This window comes from Hyaena hyaena, unplaced genomic scaffold, assembly GCF_003009895.1.
Source record: "Hyaena hyaena isolate Hyena2069 unplaced genomic scaffold, ASM300989v1 scaffold_176, whole genome shotgun sequence".
Taxonomy (NCBI): Eukaryota; Metazoa; Chordata; class Mammalia; order Carnivora; family Hyaenidae; genus Hyaena; species Hyaena hyaena.
Window position 1 is genome coordinate 686,540 of NW_024080809.1, and position 22,555 is coordinate 709,094.

At 48.7% G+C, this 22,555-nt stretch overlaps 1 pseudogene; it reads right to left on the bottom strand.

Annotated features, from left to right (window-relative positions):
- Positions 1-3,385: 3,385 nt before the first annotated feature.
- LOC120237298 lies at positions 3,386-3,941 on the bottom strand (annotated as a pseudogene).
- Between the last annotated feature and the right edge of the window lie 18,614 nt (positions 3,942-22,555).

The window sequence follows — 22,555 nt, forward strand, 5'->3', positions numbered from 1 at the left end:
TGACTCAGCCTCCTGAGCTGGAGGCCTCAGAGCAAGGTCATGTCTGGAGAAATGACACCAGTGTTGGGTAGCAGGGAAGGGGCAAAGAAAGCAAGAGCCCCATGGACACTAAGCATCTTGTACGCTCTATTTGGCACATCCTTCCTCCTCTCCACGGCAAGCAGTGCCTTCCGGGGATGTGAACGAAGTGGTGAGGTTCACGGTTATAGACACGAAATGGAATGATTGGTCATTGAACAGAATCACCTCCCTCTGACCACTGCCCATCCTCTGGTAACCTTGTCCTTATATCTGTTCGCTGAGCCTGGAGTACCGTCTCTCTGGAGAGCCCTTCTACTCCGTGTCCTCATTCACAGCCTGTACTGTTTCCTGAGGACGCCCCGAGTTGTATCTCAAGCCACAGCCCCCTTCCTACGCTCTGGCTGAGTGGCGATGGCTTGCCCTAGGTATGCCGCAGATATGTAGCTGCGTGTGCTCGGCGCCATCATCTGTTCAGGCTTCTGAAGGATCCGTCCAAGCTTCTGGTTCACTCACATACTGTCTTCTTGTTTCTGAGAACTGTTATGTATTTATTTGTTAGCTTTGAAATGTCTTTGCTGCTTTAGGTCTTTGGTGGGGACACGACAGCTGTGTGACTTCAAGTTGAAAGAGCACACACCTCCTTTCCTGGGGACACCTTCCTTCTGGAAGGGCCTCATGGTATTCCTTCAGCCCCTAAGCCGTCGTAAGCCAAGTGAAGTCTCAGGAAAAGGAGGTTTCCCAGCCTCTTACGACAGCACAGTTTAGGGTCTCAAAACGAGTCCGAGTTTTTCTTAGAGTTTATTTCACCCTCCACTTTTTCTCCTACATCATTAGTTCATCTCTCAGGGGGGTTAAATAGTTTCCCAGCTCTCTAGTTTCCGCTTTGTTTTTTTGTTTTTACATTTTTAATGCTTATTTATTTTTGAGACAGAGAGAGAGGCAGAGCGTGAGCAGGGGAGGGTCAGAGAGAGAGGGAGACGCAGAATCCGAAGCAGGCTCCAGGCTCCGAGCTGTCAGCACAGAGCCCGACATGGGGCTCAAACCCATGAACCATGAGATCATCATGACCTGAGCTGAAGTCAGGCACTCAACCGACTGAGCCACCTAGCGCCCCTGTGAAAAATACACATGAGGTTTCGTTCCCATGGGAAGATACGGGATGAAAATCCGGTCCCTAGGACGACTCCACAGTTATTTCACCAATGACCGGGGGCTTATGCAAGCCCCCAGGCTTGTGCTGATAAATCTGCAGTGTCCGTGGGATACAGCCCACGCTCCCGGTCCTGTCGTGAAAGCCAGTCAGTGTGATTCTCATTTCGGGGCTGTAGTCAGTGGAGCACGGAAGTGAGGAGTGGAGGCTCCGCAGCCAGGGTGCCTGCGTTCCCGTCCAACTCTGCTAGTGTTACTTGCTGTGAGGCTTTGGGCAAGTTACGCAACCTCTCTGTGCCTTCGTTTCCTTCTCTGGAGAGTGGTAAGTGGTGGTCATCATAGCGGGTGCCTCTTGGGTTTTCATGATGATTGAATGAATTAATAAGTGAAAAGGGCTTAGACTAGTGCTCAGAGAGTGGTCTGCGGCTGCTCCCTAGTCTCTGCCTCTGGTGCATCTCAAGATAGAGCCTCCTCTCCAGTCAGACAGGACCTCCCGGTTTCCCTCCCAGCCCTGACCTGTGTGAGCTGGAGAGTCTTCAAGGGCAAGATTAAATCCCCTGCTTCCTTCTCCTTTCTCTCTTTTTCCGTCTCCTTCTCTTATTATCAGTGATAACTACTGTTTATTGAATATTCGTTACATATTGGCTACTTTTCAAGTGTTATTTTTTCAAAACTCACCATAATCCTCAAAGGCTGGTAACACCCTCCTATTTTATTTCAAGTAAGTAATTTATTGATTTGTTGATTTATTTTTTGACGTGTTCACTTACTTTAATAACACTACATTTACCATGTCATCATCATGGAATGTAAATTCAGGTTAGATAATATTTCACAAGTGCAATAAGACATTCTTATTTTGTGTATAACGTCTGACCAAACCACCTTGCTTATAAATCATTAATGACTTCGATTTTAGGTAATTTGTTAACATTTATAATTCTTACAAAGAAAAATAAACAAATTTCATACATTTAAAAAGGGTTTTTCAGGGCACCTGGGTGGCTCAGTGGGTTAAGCGTCTGACTTTGGCTCAGGTTTATCTCACAGTTTGTGAGTTCGAGCCCCACATCAGGGATTCTGTGTCTCCCTCTTTCTCTGCCCTCCCCCACTCACACTCCGCCTTTCTCTCTCTCAAAGATGAATAAACATTAAAAAAAATTTAAAAAGTGTTTTTCATTTACCTTTGCTTTAGTACTTAAAATACACATTTCTATTTCAAGATGACATTGAAAAAAAGCTTTCTAGTGCAACAGCAGCATAAATATAATTCTGCAATCACAGAAAAAAAATGAACGAGGACCCATGCTTAAGTTATTCTCACGTTTACGTATGATTCTGAAGTAAATATGGCTTCTAAGCAGCTGTTATCAGCTTTTTAAGCTTGGTTTACACACACACACACACACACACACACACACACTCACACACATACATTTTCGGTTGTGGGGAAGCTTATAATGTTATATTCCAAGCACTGCTCTGAAACGACTCTTTGAAGAGCCAACCAGCCCTAAAAGCTGAAGTACTCAATCAGGCTGCGAAACAGGCAGGAAAAGGTTAAATTAAGCAGGATTCCTACATAACCTCAAAAGCATGTGATAGTCAGCAGCAATGGGGAGGACTTCACGATGGCCAAGTTGTCTTCTTTTACACCTAATTTCATCAGGAGAGCTTAAGAAGCGCATGTTTTACTGTTATCAAGTGTATTTAAAAGGGACATGTTTCTTTTGGGCTAATTTGACTCGCCTGAATGACCTAGCTAGTTATCCAGTCACTAGGAAGTTGGTTACCAGGCAAATCAAACCTGCAGAAAAGGAAGTCAATATTTAAATTACCATGCTGTTGTCTGACCCATTCAAATAATTTATTTTTATTTTATTTTTAAAAAATGTTTTAATGTTTATTTATTTTTTTCTTTTCTCTTAAAAAAATTTTTTTAATGTTAATTTATTTTGAGAAAGAGAGAGACAGAGCATGAGCAGGGGAAGGGCAGAGAGAGAGGGAGACACAGAATCGGAAGCAGGCTCCAGGCTCTGAACTGTCAGCACAGAGCCTGACACGGGGCTCGAACCCAGGAACCGCGAGACCATGACCCGAGCGGGAGTCAGACGCCCAACCGACTGAGCCACCCAGGAGCCCCTCAAATGATTTGTTTTCAACATAAACATATAAACACCACATGAGATGTCTAAAGCAAGCACCACCAATGAAATCAAGGTTCTTTTCTTCTGGGCTTTGCCTAGAATTCCTTACACACGGAATAGCCCATACCAAGAGGCACCGCACCCACAACCAAGCCGTGGGCTGCCACGTGCATGTGCATCAGGTGAACGGATATTTTAGTATTTCCCCTGCTCTTCGGTGTATGTAGTCCATACGAAATGACCGTTGCAACCCCACCATCCCAATGAGGACAAGCCAGTGCCTCTCTAGCTTTTTTCCGGAGAAGTTTAGATCCCTGATTTTCATCATCTGAAGAAAGAGAAATATCTGTGCCGGTTGACAAAGTGACCGAAGAATCCTCCTAGAATGACAGGACCGCTCAGACCTCCAGCCGGTTTCTGGCTCTCTCTCACGCTTGGCCTCCAAGCCGGCTTCTCCTCCCGGACCCTCCTGTTTCATAGATGAAGAAGCAAGCCTTGCAGAGGACAGGGAAGCGGCTGTGCTAGGTGGCCCAGCTGAGAGCCCCAAGTGGCTCTGTCCTCCACGGCACGCTCTCCCCGTGTCACACAGCATTCCCTGTCCGCCACCTCCACCTGCGAGGCCATGCCTGGGGCTCTCCGTGTTACGAATTATGTAGGTCACAACGGTCTTGGGTGCAAACGATAGAAATCCCAACTTCAGCTGGCTTAAACTAGAAAGAAGATGTGCGGGTCACAGAAATGAAACGTCTAGAGGAAAGGCAGACTTCACGCACGGATGGATCCCACAGCTCACCGTTGTCCGCAGGGACCAATTTTTCTTTGTTCTTCTGCCCCTCCTTCTTAGTGATCCTGGTCTCTTACTAACACTGGCTCCCCTGAGACCTCAGGAGGGTCGTCAGCAGCAGCCCAGGAACTTTGGGCTAGATTTCCCCCAGATCCTGAGATGAGGGCTTAAGATGACATAGTTTATTTGGGAAGTGATCCCAGGAAACGCTTAGCAGGAAAATGGCAAAACTGAGATGGGGAAGGGAAAGAACCCATGAAGCGTTATCTAGAAAACTGTAGAGGGCTGGAGGGCAGTCCCACTGAGGGATTCGGGGGAACAGTGAGGAGCCATGGCGGGGTTATCCAGCCGAGTGGCCCTGGTACTGCTGGCCCACCCTGGGGAGCAGGCAGAGTAGGCTCCAGCAGCCAAAAAAAGGAGCCTCAGAGCCAAACCAGACCAACCCCAAACAAGCAAGAGCTGGCAATTGGAAATGGGACAGGGAGGGGACACTGGGAGGGCGCTGGGTGTGTCTGTCATCCCAAGAGTGTGTTGCTCAGTCATGCCCCCGGGAGGGAGCAGTCCTTCCCACAGCTGCCGTGCCAAGGTCCTGGGGCACACTCAGGTTTGTCCTGCTGGGCCCCCATGCCCACCCCTGAACCTAAACCTGTTCTCCGGGGGGAATACTCCGTCCTGATGACCTTTGTCTTCAGTTACTGCCCAGCCAGCAGCCCATCCTCGTGGCATCATGGAGGCCCACTGATTGGCTGAGGTGAACCAGGGTCTCTCCCCAGTGCTGGGGAGGGGCCAGTCCCACCAGGACAGAACAGCAGCTGTTCCGGAATGCTGGGAGGGCGGGGAGGAGGCCGAGGAGCAAACGGCAATGTTCATCACATGAGTATTCTCTAGAACAAAAGGAATGGAATGGAAATCAAGCTTGGAAGAGGAGGAGTAAAGAAAGCTGCGAGCTCAGGGCCTGGAGAGGGCTTTGAATGTCACAAAGAATCTTCCACTGGTGTTGCTCCTTGTCTGCCCTCCAAGGTGATATTCCATCTCAGCCCATACCCTTCCAATGATAGGGAGCCCGCTACTCGCCCAGCGCCCCACGTCTGTTCTAGAGGCATCTCTAGCCCCTAGGAGTCTCTCATCATGCCAGGTTGGAATCTTCCTTTCTGTGTTTTCTCTAAGGCTTCCGGGACACATCTGCTTCGTCTGCCCTAAATCGGAGTTCCATGGGGATGTGTAAACAGTGGTTATATTTCCCCCACGACTTCTCTGGAACAAGCTGACCATGGCCAGGCCTGTCACCTCCAAGGTGGTAGCCACAGAAGAGCCCCAACATCTGGAGTTGGGGGGTCGGGGGAGGTCATCGGGCAGGCATCTTGGAGGCAGTTGAGCGTCAGATGGGTTTCTTCTCCAGAAGTATCAGCCCATCTCCAGGTTGGCCACAGTTTACTGCTCAGAAGCAAATCAAACGGTCTCAGTCACAGGGAGGAGCCCTGGCTCCCTCATGGATATGTTTACGCAGAGGATATGACCTCCCGGACACACAAACACTCTGCTGGCCTCCCACCCAAGCAGCTCCCACAGGACCTCCAAAGTGCCCGGTGATGGCCACGTGCCCTGTGGCTGTAGCCCCTGAGGTCTAGGCTCCTCCCATCGGGCCACAGTCAACAAGGCCCCACACCCCACCCCAGCCCTGACCTCTCCTCACCCCAGGGGTCTGCAGAGAGAGAAGAGAAGCACACAGCAATGGAGAGAATCCAAGCTGGATTCAGAAGTCCTTCAAAAGGTCCTGCTCCACCAGGGATGAGTGGCTTTGCCCCTCAGAGCCTCAGTTTCTCTTATGTGAAGAACAGGGAAAGGAACTTGTTTGTGGAGGTGCTCTGGGGGTGGGGAAGTACCCAGCATACGCTAGGCTCTTAACGGATGGAAGTCATGGAGCGTCATTGGTGAAAGCTTCCCTTGATGCGCCCCACGTTGTCGCACTCTGTGGAGATGGTTACTAATCTCTTGTTCTAGTAACGCTGCAACTTTGAAGATGCCGGGTGGTAATTCTTACCATGGAAACATTCCTGAACTCCTGCCCTCCTCCAAGACACCCCCACATACTGATCAGATAGGGTAATGGTCCTATCCTCTCCCCAGCTTCCAACTTTTATAGACCCTATGGAAGACATCTGTGGTTCTGACTTCCCGCTGTCTTCTTGGGAACTGTCCCAACCCCACTCACATGTGTGTAGAAGGAGCACTTTGCTAGATGACTACTCATCCCCTGGGTTTCCACTGACCTCCTGGCCTCCTCTGTGACCTAAGCTGGGCTAACCAGGCTTCTTCCCTGGGATTCATCGCGTTGGACGTTGAAGAGTCTTCCTTTCTCCAATGTGTGTAGATCCGGAGCTGCTGGAAGCCACGTGGGAAGCACCAGCGTGCAGTGAGAGAACAAAGCTGACACACAGAGAGAAGCAGAGATAAAAGACACAGCATGATTGAGTCCCTGGGTCAGGAGCTCTTCAGCCCTGCCTGTCCCACTGCTTAGCGGCCTGCATCATCCTCAGAATATGAAAGGAACGGCCCACGTTTCCCAGCCTCTTCTGAGGTCCAACCGATTGGACTGTGGGTGGACATCTGACCCCTGGGGGCATCAATCCAGAGGCTGGATTGGTCCAACCCGATTGTGCTCCTAGAATTGGAGTATAGGTTGTCAGGGTCAGATATTAGCCGGTGTGAAGCCCCTGAGGTAAATAGAGCCTATTAAGGCAGTCATGAGGATTATTAAAGAAGCAGAGGTGAAGCTTGGGGCAGTGCTCGCAGGGAGGCTGGGAGAGAGCTTGGCTTGGTTCCTGACAGCTTTCCCTTCCTGTTTTCACTCCTCCAGGGCCCTGTGTCACCTGCTCTCAGGTCCCATCTCCCTGGAGGATTTTCCCTTTGGCTCAAGCTACTTTGAGAGGGTCCCTATTCCTCCACTGTCTTGATCTTTCAATGCAGGCCAGGTTCACCCCCAACAGGACCTGGCAGTTTATACTGAGCCTTTTAGAAGTGTATTTATTTTGAGAGAGGGAGAGAAGCAGACTGAGAGAAAGAGAGAGAGGGAGTGGGGAGAATAAACAGAGGAGGGGAAGAGAGAGAGAGAGAGAAGGAGAGAGAGAATCCCAAGCTGTAAGCACAGAGCCAGAGGTGGGGCTTGATCCTACGCTCGAGACCACGACCTTCGCTGTAATCAAGAGTTGGACACCTAACAGACTGAGCCACCCAGGCGCCCCACACTCAGCCTTTTTAATTCATTGAGATATAGTTCACAAACATAAACGCATCTCTTGAAGGTATACCATTTAGTGGTTTCTTAGTATAGTCACAGGTTTGTACAACTATCACCTCTCACTAGTTCAGGGCATTGTCATCCCTGGAAAAGAAATCCTATACCCCTTACTGATCATTCCCCATCCTCGCCCCTGCTCTCCCCAAGCTCCTGGCTATCCCTAAGCTGCTTCCTCAATATCTATACATTTTCCTTCGATGAACATTTCGTACAAATGGAATTACACAAAATGAAGTCTTCTATCTATGGCTTTTTCACTTAGAAACACGTTTCAAGGTTTACGTTGTAGCATGAATCATCACTTCATTCTTTTTTCATGGCCCAGTACTATTCACATGTTGCTTATCCACGCATCAGCTGATGAACATTTGAGTTGTTTGCACCTTTGGGCTATTGGGAATATGGCTGTTGTGAACACGTGTGACCAAGGATGTGTGTGAGTCCCTGTTTTCCACTGCTTTGGGTTTATACCTGGGAGTGGAATTGCTGGGTCCTACGGTAATTCTGTGTTTCCGTCTTTGAGGAGCCACCGAATTGTTTTCTGCAATAACTGCACCATTTTCCATTCCCACCCCCAATTTCCCCACACCTTCACTGACGCTCATTATTTTCCTTTTTTTATTAAAACAGCCATTCTGGTGGGTGTGAAGTGGCATCTCACTGTGGTTTTGATTTGCATTTTCCCCAATGACTAATGATGTCGAGCATCTCCTCATGCGCTCTTTGGCCATGAGTATCTCTTCTTTGGAGAAATGTCTATTCAGATCCTTTGCATATTTTTTTTCAGGTGGCATTTATGTTTTATTTTTTTATTTGTAAAATTTTTTATGTTTATTGTGTATTATTGAGAAAGAGAGAGAGAGAGAGACAGACAGACAGAACACAAGCAAGGGAGGGTTAGATTGGGAGACAGAATCTGACACAGGCTCCAGGCTCTGAGCTGTCAGCACAGAGCCTGACATGGGGTTTGAACCCACAAACCGTGAGATCATGACCCCAGCTGAAGTCAGATGCTCAACCGACTGAGCCACCCAGGCACCCCAGCATTTGTCTTTTTATTAATAGATTATAATAATGCTTTACATATTCTGAATACAAGTTCTTTATCAGATGTATGATTCGCAAATGTTTTTCTCCCATTCTGTTGGTAACCCTTTTTCACTTTCTTGATCGTGCCCTTTAAAGCACAACAATTTTTAATTTTGATGAAGTCCATTTTATCCATTTTTTTCTTTTGTTACTTACGCTTTTGGTGGCATATCGAAGATAAACTCAGTCTTCAGCCTTAAGTTCATATTCTTTCATCTGCATAGTTTTGATTTCTGTCTGAGGTTTGTAAATGTCTCTTCTATTACTTGCATCGTGAACAAGTCTGTCTCCGATTACAAATCCCCAGGGCAGGGACTGATTCTGACAAACAAGTGCACACTGTGCAATTAATTAAAGTTTCAGCGATGGTGATGATAATGATCCAGGGGCCAGTTAAGTCTTCCCTTGGGTCCCTTCCTAACCTCATGTTGCAGAATAAATCCATTTTCCCTTCCTGGGATCTGAGGATGACTTTTGAATTTTTTAAAAATATTTTTTATTTATTTCTAGGAGAGAGAGAGAGAGAGAGAGACAGCGTGAGCAGGGGAGGGTCAGAGAGAGAGGGAGACACAGACTCTGAAAAAGGCTCCAGGCTCTGAGCTGGCAGTCAGCACAGAGCCCGACGCGGGGCTCGAACCCACGAACCGCGAGATCATGACCTAAGTGAAAGTCGGACGCTTAACCGACTAAGCCACCCAGGTGCCCCTGAGGATGACTTTTGATGCGAAGGCCCCAGAGAAGGGAAAGGCCTTTGGACGTATGTGATGGAGAGGGTCCGGAGAGGCTGACCTACTTGGAGCACGTCCACCTGTGGAAAGAATTTCTGCTAAGCCTGCCTTTGCACCAGGCCAGGGGCAGTGGTTTGTGCTGGGAAGATGATGGCAGCTGAGAGTTGGCCTCTCCCACTCCAGGAGGGTAAACTGTGCTTCCCAGGCAAGATCGAGTCTCTAGTGCCCTCAGCTCAGGCTAAGGGCATAACACAGCTGAGTCAGGCAGACAAGGGAACGGAAGAGGGTGGCTGTTCAGCTCCCGGTCGCTGGAGACACTCTGTGGCTGCGGCTCTTTCTGGTCAGCTGACTTGGAGCTGACCCCTGCGGGACTCTTATCTCTGGGGATCTTCCCAGGATGTGCCAGGGCAAACCAGCTCTGAGCCAGTGCATGGGGACCACAGCTGACCAGCCTCAGATTCCAGGCTGCCCACGTCCATGGACTTTGGCAAGCCTCACTAGCACATTCCAATCTGGCATCATTTAGAAAGCTCCTACTGTGTTCCGGTGGCAGGCCACACAGGGCTCTCTGTCCTGAACCTCGGCTCTTGACCTGGCACGCTGCGAGCGATTGGGCTGGTGTTTGGATCATACATCTTCTGTTCCTACTGCACTCAGGGGCAATGGAAAGAGCCTGGGTTTTGGTATGAGAACAGCTTGTATGTTGGATGCTGGGGAAATGTCATCGCTAATATCATAGGGTGGCTGGGCGACTAGAAGAAGTGAGGTCTGCACGGAAGAAGTGAAGTCTGCACGTGTCTAACGTCTGATAGGACGGGCTTGATAAATGGAGGGCATTGCAGGCAATTCCTGCAGGGCCAACTTTCAGTCCGATCTTGCTTGAATCTATTCTTTAATTGCCCACATTGGCACCTCAGCCCAGATGTCTCACCCAATGACTTGACTCTCCAATCAGCCCCAGGCCTGTCCACCCATTCACCCGGGGCCTTGGGGTGCCCCAAACTCAGCCTGCCCATGCCAGGCTCCTCATCCCTCCCTGAAAACTTGTTTCTCTTCTCTCCTCATATTTGTGGCCTCAGTAGGCCTGACCATCCAGACAGTGACCTAAGCCAGAAAGCCTGGTGTTTTCCTAGAGCTTTGCTCTTGCAAATTCCCCACATCCTACCGACTCCTCCTTGACAACTCATGATTGCGTCCTTCCCTCTCTGCCCCATGGCCCTTGTAATTAATTAAAGCTTTAATGATGATCATGATAATGACCCAAAGCAGGTACTTAGTAAAGTCTTGGAGAATGAGTAACTCCTCTCTGGGTTCCTGCTTGCTAAGCCCTCCCCTCCAGTCTATGCTCTGCATTGTAGCCAGGGCGTCCCTCCAGAACCACATCCTTGCCATTTCCACTTCCAAGACCAAGAATTTAGTGGCTTCAGTCTGTGTGATCATGTGACATTCTCTAGCATCCCTTGGCAGCCCAGGCCAGTCCAGAGAAGGCTGATGATGGATGGATCCCTACTGGAAATTTCTCATCCGGGTGAGATGGCAGGCCAATGGGACTAGAGGGTTGTTTACAAGAGTAATTGACAAGATGTGACAAGACATGGAAGGTAGATGGAGAAAAAAGAAAAAAAAGGGGAAGAAGAGAAGCTCAGCTATCACCCAATCAGAAGGAGATAGCAATAGTGCAACTCTGCTGGTTATGAGTCCTTTCTCCCATGCTGGCCACCGAGTTATGGTTAAGGAGAGATGTTTGTGTTTTCAATGTCAGAAGCCATGTGGTCCCAGGTGACATGGCCAGAGTGTGGCTGGGGGGAGTCCGGGGACCGGAGGGCAGTGGAAGTGACTGGAAGTGGAAGTGGCCAGTCCCTGGAGATGAAGCAGTCAAGGAACTGGGTGCGGAGGGTAGTGATGGGGCAGCAGATAATTTACTGTGTACTTTTGCAAGGTAAAGGAGGCTTTCTCATTCTAGAATCTACACAGGAGTAACGGGCATGAGCCAGGGCTGTCCTGGGCAAATGGAGACAGGTGATCATTCTAATGCTCAGCCACTCAGGCTGATGGCAGGCCTCAGGATGGAGAGGACGTGCCCAGTGGGAAGTCATTAGGGCCTGATGGGGCCTGGGGGCAGCTGAGCACCAAGTGGGGCGGGGTGGCATGACCAACGCCGAGAAGGTCACTGGGCAGGCGCTGTACAGAGGTAGAGGAGTCTGGATGGGAAGCTTGTCTGGGGACAGTGGAAGACACAGGTGACACCTCCAGACCAGGTGGACAATGAGATTTGCTCAACCTCATACATGAGTCATACTTCTTTGGATTTTCTCAAGCATTTCTTTTTCAGCCTCACAGCTTTCTTGAGAATTATCTATTGTGTTTCCCTTTCAGAAACTGAGACCAAGACAGGGTGTGATGTAGTTGATTGACCCCATGGCAAATTAAGGAACCCCCCCAAAATGGGCTTGCGGAGAAGATACGGGACACCCAGTTAAACTCAATGTCAAATAAACAACAAGTAGTTATTGCACAGAATACACTTATACCAAACATTTTTTTTTCATTGTTCATGTGAAATTCAAATTGAGCTGGGCAGCCTCGTTTTTTTTTTTTTATTATTTGTTTATTTGTTTTGTTTTTGCTAAACCTGGCGATCCAGAAGGCAGGTGAGTAGGCCAGCACAGCCATGTGAATCAGAGAGCCTGGTTCACGACCTGGGAGGGAGGGAGGGCAGGGCCAGGTCTGAGCCAGGCAGAGAGAAGAGTATCCGCCCGAGGAAAGTGGGGAAAGGACTGGGGAAAGGACTCAAAACCAGGGAAGTTGCACTATCGACAATAGCCAAATTATGGAAAGAGCCCAATGTCCATCGACTGATGAATGGATAAAGATGTGGTTTATATGTACAATGGAATATTATTGGATGATCAGAAAGAATGAAGTCACTCTTTCAACAGTGCGGATGGACCTAGGGCAATCAGAAAGAATGAGATTCCCATTTGCAGCAATATGGATGGACCTAGAGTGTATGATGCTAAGTGAAATAAGGCAGTCAGAGAAAAATAAGTAGCACATGATTTCACTCATATGTGGAATTTAGGAAACACAACAGTGAACACAGGGGAAGGGAAAGAAAAATCAAATAAAAACAGAGAAGAAGGCAAACCATAGAAGACTCAATACAGAGAACAAACTGAGCCTTGCTGGAGAGGTGATGGGTGGGGGGATGGGCTAGATGGGTGAGGGGCATTAAGGAGGACACTTGTTGAGATGAGCACTGGGTGTTGTAGGTGAGTGGTGAATCACTGAATTCTACTCTTGAAACCATGATTGCGCTCTATGTTAACTAACTTGGATTTAAATAAAATTAATAAAAGAAACAGCAAAGTCAGCTTCTGGACAGGAGCATCAGGGGGTAAGGGTAAGTGAGAGTGCTTTTATGCACACTTGCTCACAATCAGCTGGAGCCTCTGAGCCCACAAATGGTGCTCACACCTGTTATTCTAATCGGATCGTCTTGCTGAGGAGAAAGTGGAGGTTGGGGAGGCTTTTTAATGCGGCTCTGGAGTTGGGGCTCAGAAAGGAAGGGGTCTTGGGGGAGGGCATCAGCTCTTGCAAGGTGGGTGAGGGAGCGGTGGCAAACCCGGAATCTCACTCCACAGGCCCAGGGAAGCATGGTGTCTTCTTCCCAAGCAGGTGCAGGGGGAGGGGGAGGGGAGAGGGGAATCGGTCCAGAGAGAGCCTTCACTGGGGAGGGAGGGAGATGCGGGGAGAAGAGAAATGACCAAAGCTCAGGATCTGCTAGTAAATCATTAGCCTTCGCCAGGACTCAGAAGCTGTGGACTGTTATTATAAAATACTGAAGTGAAATGAAACACAGACAAGATGAAATACAATAAAGCAAAATAAAATCACAAAACTAAGAGGAATAAAGGTGCGAAACCACCTGATAAAGGTTCAGAGGAGCTGGAAATCCCACGGGGCTGGGGCCCGAGGTAGGCTCAAGGACAAAGCCCTTGGCGCCAGGCCGGCGAGCCCGGGGGCAGCAGGGGACAGGGGCATGCTCTCCTCACTCTGTACACTCCCTCAGTGACCTTAGGGCATTTCTTATCACTTTGAAGGGGTGAGTTAGGTAAAGGTTCACAAGGGCGGTTCTGCAGAGGGGGCTCTAGCTCATTTCCGGTTGCAAGGAGGTGCTGGGGTCAGTTCATTGACTCACCAGCATGAAGTGATGCCCCACTATGTGCCAGGCAGCGTGCCGTTTGCTGGGCAAGGTGTCTGTCTTCATGGAGCTCACATCCTGGTTTGCAGGTGGGCGGAGTGGGGGTAGATGGACAATGAATAAGCGAACAAATACATGAGCAGGGAGGCAATGCTGGAATGGAAGCCCGAATGAACTGTGCAGCCAGGCACATATACGGGGCTGAGAGGTCCAGGCGGTGGAGACGGCTAGTACAGACACGCTGAGGGTGTTAGAAGAACAAAACGAAGGCTCCTGTCTGAAAGACAGAGGGCAGTCGTTAAGAGCCTGAGCGAAGGGTAAGGAGTCTGGGCTTTGTTCTAGTGGGCTGGCAGCTATGGACGGATTTTGAACAGCACTGTAACAGCATCCGATAGATGTTTTAAAGCAGTGGCTTCAGAAATACATGTCAAGGACATTGTACTAAATGCAATAAGCCAGGCTCAGGAGGACAAGTACTACTTATACCACTTACACGAGGAACCTAACATAGTCAAATGTATAGAAGCAGAGAAGAACCATGGTTGCCAGGGGCTGATAGGAGGGGGACATGGGTACATCAGGTATACGAGATGACTAAGTCCTAGAGGTCTACCAGACAGCGCGCCTGCAGTTAACTATATTGTATACTTAAAAGTTTGCTGTCTAAGTGTTCCTATCACAGAAAAGAAAAGAAAAGAAAAGAAAAGAAAAGAAAAGAAAAGAAATACATCTTACACAGTGACCAGGTACAGCAGATGTGTATATGAACATATGCTTTGTAAACATATCAAAATAAAACAAAAGTATTACAAAGCAACAGATATTTTGTGCAACGCGTTTTGATAGTCCCAATTCTTCTATCTCATTAAAATGAAAATCAGATCATGACTCACTAAATTGATTTCATACCAACTAATTTGTTGTAACCTATAGGTTACACTCCTTTTCGACTATTACTCAGGCCTTTAGGGATAAAATACTTTGTAGGGGGAAGAGGGAAGCAAGAGGGGCAGCAGGAAGACCAGTGAGGAGGGTGTTGCACAGATCTGGACACAAAAGGGTAGAGACGATTGGACTGGGTGTTGGCAGTGAAGACAGAGGCAGATGGGCAGACATGGGATATATTTTAGAAGCAGCATGGACAGGACTTATTAATGAATTTCGATGTAAACGGAGAGAGGAAGAGGAATTAGTAATGACTTAGTTTTTGGCTTGGATTGCCAGGAACAGCAGTGCTGATTACTGACAGGGGTTACCATGGGGAGGCAGCAGATTCGCAGGTAATCAAGAGTTCTGTTTGGGCGATGTTAATTTCAGCACGATTTCACTCCTCTTAATTGTTCCTGCTCCAGGCTTAGCATCCGCTCCAGAGAAAGATCACAACAGGTAGAAAGCAACCCATGGTGAAACATTAAGGCAACACACACACACACACGCACGCACACACACACGCACACACACACACACACACACACACACACACACACACACTTCATTAATAGCTACTCAGAGCTTACCCAGTGCCAGGCGGTGTTAAGAGCATTACACATATTCATTTAATTTGCAGGTTAATGCAATGGAATAGGTGTTACTATTGTCTTCATTTTATAGAAGAGGCACAAAGAGGTTACTTTTCCTGTCCTTAGTCACATAGCAGATACCTGCCGGAGCTGAGATTTAAAGCAAGTCTGCCTGGTTGCAAAATGTAGCTCTGTTAAGGAAAGAGGTACTCTATCTTTTGGAGAAGGGTGAATCTTGACTTGGATAGATGTCCACAAGATATTGCAGAGTTGAAACACAAAGGCAGGATTCAGACAGTAAAAAGCAGATGCAGTTTTTGATCTGTTTTTATGGTAAAAATTATATATATACACACACGTGTGTGTGTGTGTGTGTGTGTGTGTGTGTGTATTGATGTATACCACATAGTTAACATTGGTTATCACTGGCTGGTGGAATTCCAGGTGGCTAAAATTTTTAGCAATGATAATATACAGCCCCTGTAAAAGAATTCCTTTTAAAAATAGGAAAAAAAATATTGATACAGTGTTCTGCACAGCTAGAGAGTATTTAATACAGACCCACAGGACAAGTGAGGTGTGTGTTGTGGTGGAGGCCTCAGACCTGGTCTCTCATCTCAGTGCCACTATGACTCACTGTGTGGCCTTGGGCAAATCTCAAGCCCTCTCTGGTCCATAAGGGCCTCAGAGGGAGATTTGAGGGAATGCCTAGGAGCAGTGGCATCCTGGTTAATGTTTAACAACTAGCTCTCAGGGGAAAAAAAAATCCTTAATTTGTAGTATTCAATGATTCGCATGGTATAAATACTGCCAGCAGTTTCAAGGTCGTACTTACGTGACAGAGGCATGCTGGGAAGAGAGGCATGGCAACACAGTGTTTATAGCATTTCCACCATGAAACTACTACACATAAGTCTCCTCGAGAGCATGGATAACAGTAAAATGTAACAAAATAATTAGGACTTGGTGAGTTTTGAGTATTTCTTACCTTTTTTCCAAAGTAAGTTAATTGTAATCGTATATAATTTAATACTTACTCATGCTGTGTTTGACAACTGACTCACAAAATCCGTAAACATGTAGCAGTCGGCTCTAGAACACCACTGTCCTGGAGCCTTTTGAGCTCTGTTGGGCTGAAGGTCCAAGGGGAGAAGGGGCTTGGAGCCCACTGAGGTCATGAAAGTGGGAACTGAGCGCCCCCTCTGCTCCTTGGCCCCACACATGGCGTCTGCACCCGTATCACAGTCTCTGGAAGGAGAGGGAGGAAAGAGCACAGGAGAGAAGGACTCCAACCAGGAAGGCAAGTGGCAGGAAGGGCTGGCGGCATCAGTGTTATTGTTGGAGCTGTTTTTCTCTGTCTTATCAATGGCAGAGACCAGGGAAAACAATCCCCTTGACTTAATATCACTGCATGAGCCAACAGGAAACATCCACCGCGACCCCCCTCCTCCCCCAAACATGGGCCTCTGAGGAGCTGGCCATTCTGGATGGCCTGAATCTCTCCCAGCCCTGGCCGCTCAGGTTCTGCCTGCTTCTGCTTCCCATGTTGCAGCACGCTGATGACACAGCTTTAAGTCTCATTTGTTCCTTCTCTGAAATGGCACATCCTGCCAGGTCCTGCAGCGTCAGAAGGAGTAGCTGCCTGCTGCGAAGCAAGGCCACCCTCCTGCTCCCTGGCTTCCTGTCTCTGGCACAGACATCACCCTGTCTCCAAAGCGTCTTCAATTTGGGAGCTTTGGGAGCACTCAGAGCATCACTTCCCTTTAGCAGATTTGGAAACTGAGGTCCGGGGAATTCAAGGAGCGTGCCACAGGGTCCAGAGGACTATCTGCATACACATTTGGCAAAATAAAATAGTCTAGAATCAAGCGTGGGGAGGGTGCGGACCCACAGGACCCCTTGTTCTGGATAATGTTTATAGTACCTGGTAAAGGTGAACACCCATGCGTCCTACAATGCAGCAAGTGCGTATATTCAAGAGCTAACTCTGATGAGTATACGTCAGGAAGGGTCCTAACTGCGCTGTTGTAAGGACCATCTTAGGAGAGTGGCTGATTAAACCGTGCTATAGTTACACGATGGGATAGAGTACAGCAGTCCAAACGAATGAAGTTATGGTGGTAGCATAACTTCAGGATGATTAAAATTGAGCAGGACCATGGTAAGTGAAATAAGTAAGTCACAAAGATTTCAAACAGCATGACGTCTTTTTTTTTTTTTTTAAATGTTTTATTTATTTCTAGGAGAGAGAGAGACAGCGTGAGCAGGGAAGGGTCAGAGAGAGAGAGAGTGACAGACCCCGAAACAGGCTCCAGGCTCTGAGCAGGCAGTCAGCACAGAGCCCGACGCGGGGCTCGAACCCACGAACCGTGAGATCATGACCTAAGCGAAAGTCGGACGCTTAACCGACTAAGCCACCCAGGCGCCCCTTAATAATGTTCAACAACAAATCAAAGATACGTTTTTAGACTACACATATACGAGACAAAACTATCCACATAAGAAAGCAGGGGAAGATTCTAGAAGGTGATTATGTCAGGTTGGGGGTCCTGGGTGATTGGGTAGGGGTAGACCTCATAAGTATAACTCTATCTCTATCTATCTCTATCTCTATCTCTATCTCTATCTCTATCTCTATCTCTATCTCTATATCTATATATATAGAGAGAGGGAGAGAGATAGGTGTAGGTATAGATATAGAGACAGATGATATAGATAGATAGATGATAGATAGATAGATAGATAGATAAAAATTATTGCCAAGGTTTTAATTTTTATGTGGGCTGGTTTGTTCCCAGGAGCTTATTATATTCATATATATTTAATCACAAACTAATGTGACAAAGCGAGGATTATGGTCAAAGCCCTTCAATGCACCAGAGCTGGGGAAGAGGGACAATGTTGGCACTGGACATCAGAAGACTTGACTGCTGTCAAGCTCATTTTTCAGGGGGCCGACTCAAAGTCACAGAACCAGTGGCTATGTGATTTTGCTCTTCTTAATGTTAGTTTTCAAATGGGTGAGATGAGGTTTGGGGACGAGACCATCTTGGAGCCCCTCTCCTGGCTGAGCCAGAGCAGGAGCTGCCGCTATTGCAAATAAGCCCCTAATCCCAGGGGCTGAACACCAGAAAGCTTGTCTGTAGTGCACGTCGCAGACTGGAAGGTTCTCTGCCGCAGATCTCCTGCAGTGCTGATTGAGCGATCTGGCCTCTTCGGCCTTGGAGGCTTTCACTTCCCACCTCAAGAACGGGAGGGAGAAAACACAGAGAACCCACGCCTGCTCTTGCCACCTCATCAGAGAGACGCTGCATTTCCTCATGATCCCGTTGTTGAGAGCAAGTCCCATGCAGTCCCCAGCTGCAAGGGAGGCTGGGAAATGGAGGGAGGACATGGACGCTTAGTGAGCAGTGACCCTCCTTGCCAGAGCCCCCTGCGTTTCGGCAATCCTCGAGCCTGAGTTGTTCCAGACCAGATTTGACAGTCTCCTGTCTCCGAGTCCATAAACCACAAAGGCTTTTAGAGTGTATTCACTCATTCCTTAAGTAAATAGGCAGCCTGCTCTGCTCCCGGCCTGGGTCCGCCAAAGGAGCTCATGGCCCAGTGGTGGTGCTGGGTGGAAGGGAGTGGGAGGGAGGACTGATCATTTTACAAATATCATGATGCCCCACAAACACCCCATAGTCCAGAATAAAAAAAAGAATATTGAATGGACGGGTATGAGGGTGGGAGTGGGGTTATGATTACAAAAGGCTGCTTTGAGAAAGTCATTTTTTTCAGTGAGGTTTTGAAAGGTGAGAGAAGACTGACTGCCAGGGAGGCAAAAGAGGAGGCTCTTCCTGGCAGGGAACAGCATGTGCGAAGGCATGAGGCAAGGAAGGCCCCATATGAGTAGGAAAGGCCAGTGGTTTCACTTGGCTGGAGGGCGGGGTACTCATGTGGCCCAGGAGCTGGAAGGTAGCTTTACTTGCAATTAGTGTAGAGAGGTAGACAACAGTCAGAGGTCAAAAGGGTCCGAAGTGACCGGGCCATCTCCTTTCCAGCCCTGGAAGCCCTGGGGTATCCTCACATGGTTGAGGTTTGCTAAGGGGCTATTGACAAAATGCCCATGGATTGTTTTTTTAAAACTGGTGGAGGTGAAATTGGGAGAAGAGGAGGCAAGTCATGGATTCCCATGGCTGCTGTGTGAGGAAGGGCCCAGCACTTTTCTGAGGGTCATTCCCCAGTGAGCAGGGGCCTGCTCGGCCTGCTCCCTATGACTTCTGGGAATTAGAGGTCCAGGGCCTTCTTTAAACTTGCCCTGGGCCATGAACAAGGGTAGGGCAGAGAATTCTAGGCCTCCGACATCCAGGCCGGTGCCCCTCATGCCCATGCACAGTGTCCAGCCTTGAAACCAACAAGCAGTCTCTGAGGGCCTTCTAGAGGCCAAGGTCATCAGAGTGTCCAATGACCTCCTGTGTCCTGAGACTCAAGCAACAGTGGGAAGATTTGACACATGAACGAACTGTCTAGCAGAGGATACTCAACTCACCAATGTCACAGGTAAGGAAGGGACAGTCTCCAAAGGCCGAGGCACTTTGCCCCACTCAGAACCTACATGGAGTGGCTGGCTGAGTTTAAGGTTCATAGATCTCCTCACCTCTTGTGGTTCTCTTCTGGTCGAGAGTCTGTGGGTGGGGCCTGGAGGGGTCAGGCAGCCCCTTATGGCTTTACCATCAGAGCACTGCACAAAGATGCTGAAATCCAGCTAGCGGTCACTGGGCCCTATGCCTCGATGACAAGGACACTATGTCCCCAGGAGGAGGAAAAGATGGCAAATAGTTTTCACCTTCTGGGACAACTCCACCCTAAGTGGTGAAGGCAAGCGCTGTGTTGAGAGGGACTCTGAAGTCATGGAGGGGGAAGAGTTCAGCACTCGGTGATTTCTGTCCTGGGTGGGGGAGGGGGCAGTGGCGCGTGCAGGGAGAGTATTTGCCATTTTGCTATCACTGCTGTAAGCTGACACCTTCTGTGTCAACACACAGCCCAAAGGAACCCAATGCCTAGCCTTGGCCCAGAGGAGAGGCCAAACTCAACCTTCCCAGGATGCACTTGGCTGTTTATTCCTGCAGCATGGAGTGTGGGCAGGTTCAAGAGGGTGAAGGATTCTTTCGCATTGTAAGTCACCGCAGGATGTGTTTTAAAGACATAAGCAGCGGCAGTTAGCACAGCTTTGTGAAGCCTCCTCTTCTTCCTCTGCTCGTGTCTGGTGTCTTTCAAGCCCAGACCGAAGGCTGAATCCCCCATGAAGATGTCCGCTTGCTCTTCCTTCCAGACTTTCTCTTGCTTCTCTGAGCTCAAAGCTCTTGTCTGAAACACCCCCAAACATCCATCAGACTGTTGTCTGGGACTTTAGGAAGAGACACTTCCCTACATGGGCCCTTTTCCTCCCAACCACCACTCCAGGTAAATTGAGTATTTCTCTTGTTGAAATTATGAAAACCCTGCTTCCCTTTCAAATGACTGCTTGATCACAGTTAGCAAGGCCCCTTCCTTCTGTTCATGTCCTTACTTGACCATGTCCGTCAGTGATTGAGAAAATGGAGGTTTACAGAGAGGGCAGGGCTTGCCCAAGGCCACTGGGCCAGCTTTCTTTTCTCCAAATCCTGTCTTCTCACCATTGCCCCATTCTCGGGACCATGAGGCGGGGGGAGTTACAGGAAAGGGAAGGGGCAGGGGCCCAAGCCTCTCCTGGAAGCTCTCCCTTCCCTGTGTTTCCGGGGCCAGAGCTGCCACACCAGTGAACTGCCAGAAGAGGACCAGGGAGGGGAGAGTGAGGATGTGGAGCTGATCAAGAGCAGGTGGCTTAGCCATTCGGCTTCCTGGGTGACCTTGAGCAAGTCCCTTTCCTTCACTGGGCCATGGTGCCTCCCTCCTCTGGGAAGAGAAGGCTTGGGCTAGGGCCTCTGGCATTTTAAAAGCAAGGTTTCTTGGGGCACCTGGGTGGCTTAGTCTGTTAAGCGTCCGACTTTCGCTCAGGTCATGATCTCGCGGTTCGTGGGTTCGAGCCCCGCATCGGGCTCTGTGCTGACAGCTCGGAGCCTGGGGCCTGTCTCAGTCTGTGACTCCCTCTCTCTCTGACCCTCCCCTGCTCACGCTGTCTCTCTCTCTCTCTCTCCTAGAAATAAATAAAACATTAAAAAAATTTTTTAAAAAGCAAGGTTTCTTAATGTGCACATGATGGGGATGGGGGGGGGGGGCTGTGCACAGAGCTTAAGCCTGGGTGTGTCTTCTAAGCCTACTACCCAGGCCCCTGACACCCATCTGGTCATTCGCACCCATCACCCCATCACCTCCCATCCCACAGGAAGGTTTCAGGGAACCTTGAGGGACTGGTTGAGGGGCTGACCTCAGGTCAGTCAGCTGCTACCCGAGCAAACTGTCAGTTGTTCAAATGTATTCATTACTTACTGGGTACAGAGCCCACGTGTCAGGCAGGTGTGCTGCAGGCAAGAGGAGGAAGCAAAGTGTAAAGCCAGGAAAGCCATGCAGGCTCCAAAGAGGAGCATAATCTGGCCACCTCTCTAACCCTCCGTCCAGCCATCCATGTAGCTAACAGTTCTGGACCATCTCCTTTTTATGCAGCAGGAACTATGGGTCAGGGGTGGGGAGGCCACCAGCACGGTTGCCACGTATGACAAGAACCCTCACAGCATGAAATCACTAAGGGACAGGGAACCCCAGAGCAGATGTCTCTCTCAAGGCAGTTGACGGAGACAGTTTCAGGCCGAGTGACAGAAAGGTTTTGTGTAGCTTAGCACTGAGCTTCTCCACAGGCCCCACTGCTTCTACTTATCGCCTTCTACCTGGTGGGACCTGCCTGACCCCTAGAGCAGTGTGAATTTGCACCCCACACGAGGGGAAAATGCCAGCATCGCGACATAACAGGACTACTTAACCCAGGAGGAGAGTGGGGGGCAGAGACAGAGAGCTCTGGGCCGGGCCTGGGTAGGCTCATCTGGCTCTCCAACTGCTTGCTTGTGCAATGGGAAGATGTCCCTCTCTCTGGACATGTCTCTAAAATGTCCAGGGAAAATCTAAATCGGTGGTTTCAAATCCTATTCCCCCTCTTCCCATCTCGGAACCTCTAAGACAGTAGCAGGGTTGCAGAGATGATCCCAAATATTTCCAGTAGTAAAATGGTTATCACACTTATTTCTAATAAATGTGTACCCTCTGTTTAAATAAATAGATTTAATACTTATTTAAAATATAAAGCATATGGGATACATAGGTCTCTGATAAATAAAAATACATTAAGATATAACAGGCATATGCACTCTCATTTGTATTAGTAATTGCAAATTGATAGAATCTTTGAAAACATCATAGATGATCTGAGACAGAAACTTGGAAGGGGTTTTGGTTGGTGGGAAAGGGGTGCACAACCCTGAAGGCCTTTCAGGTCCAAGCACCCACTCGCAGAGGTTGTCGGGGCAGGTAGTGGGAGAACTCTTCAAGGAGGCGAGTGGCGGAGAGCTTTTATGGCACGTCTTCCGCTTAGCAAATGCACACTAGTCAGCGCACAAACAGCTCCCAAACCCAGAGGTAGGACGCTTACGGTCCTCATTTTACA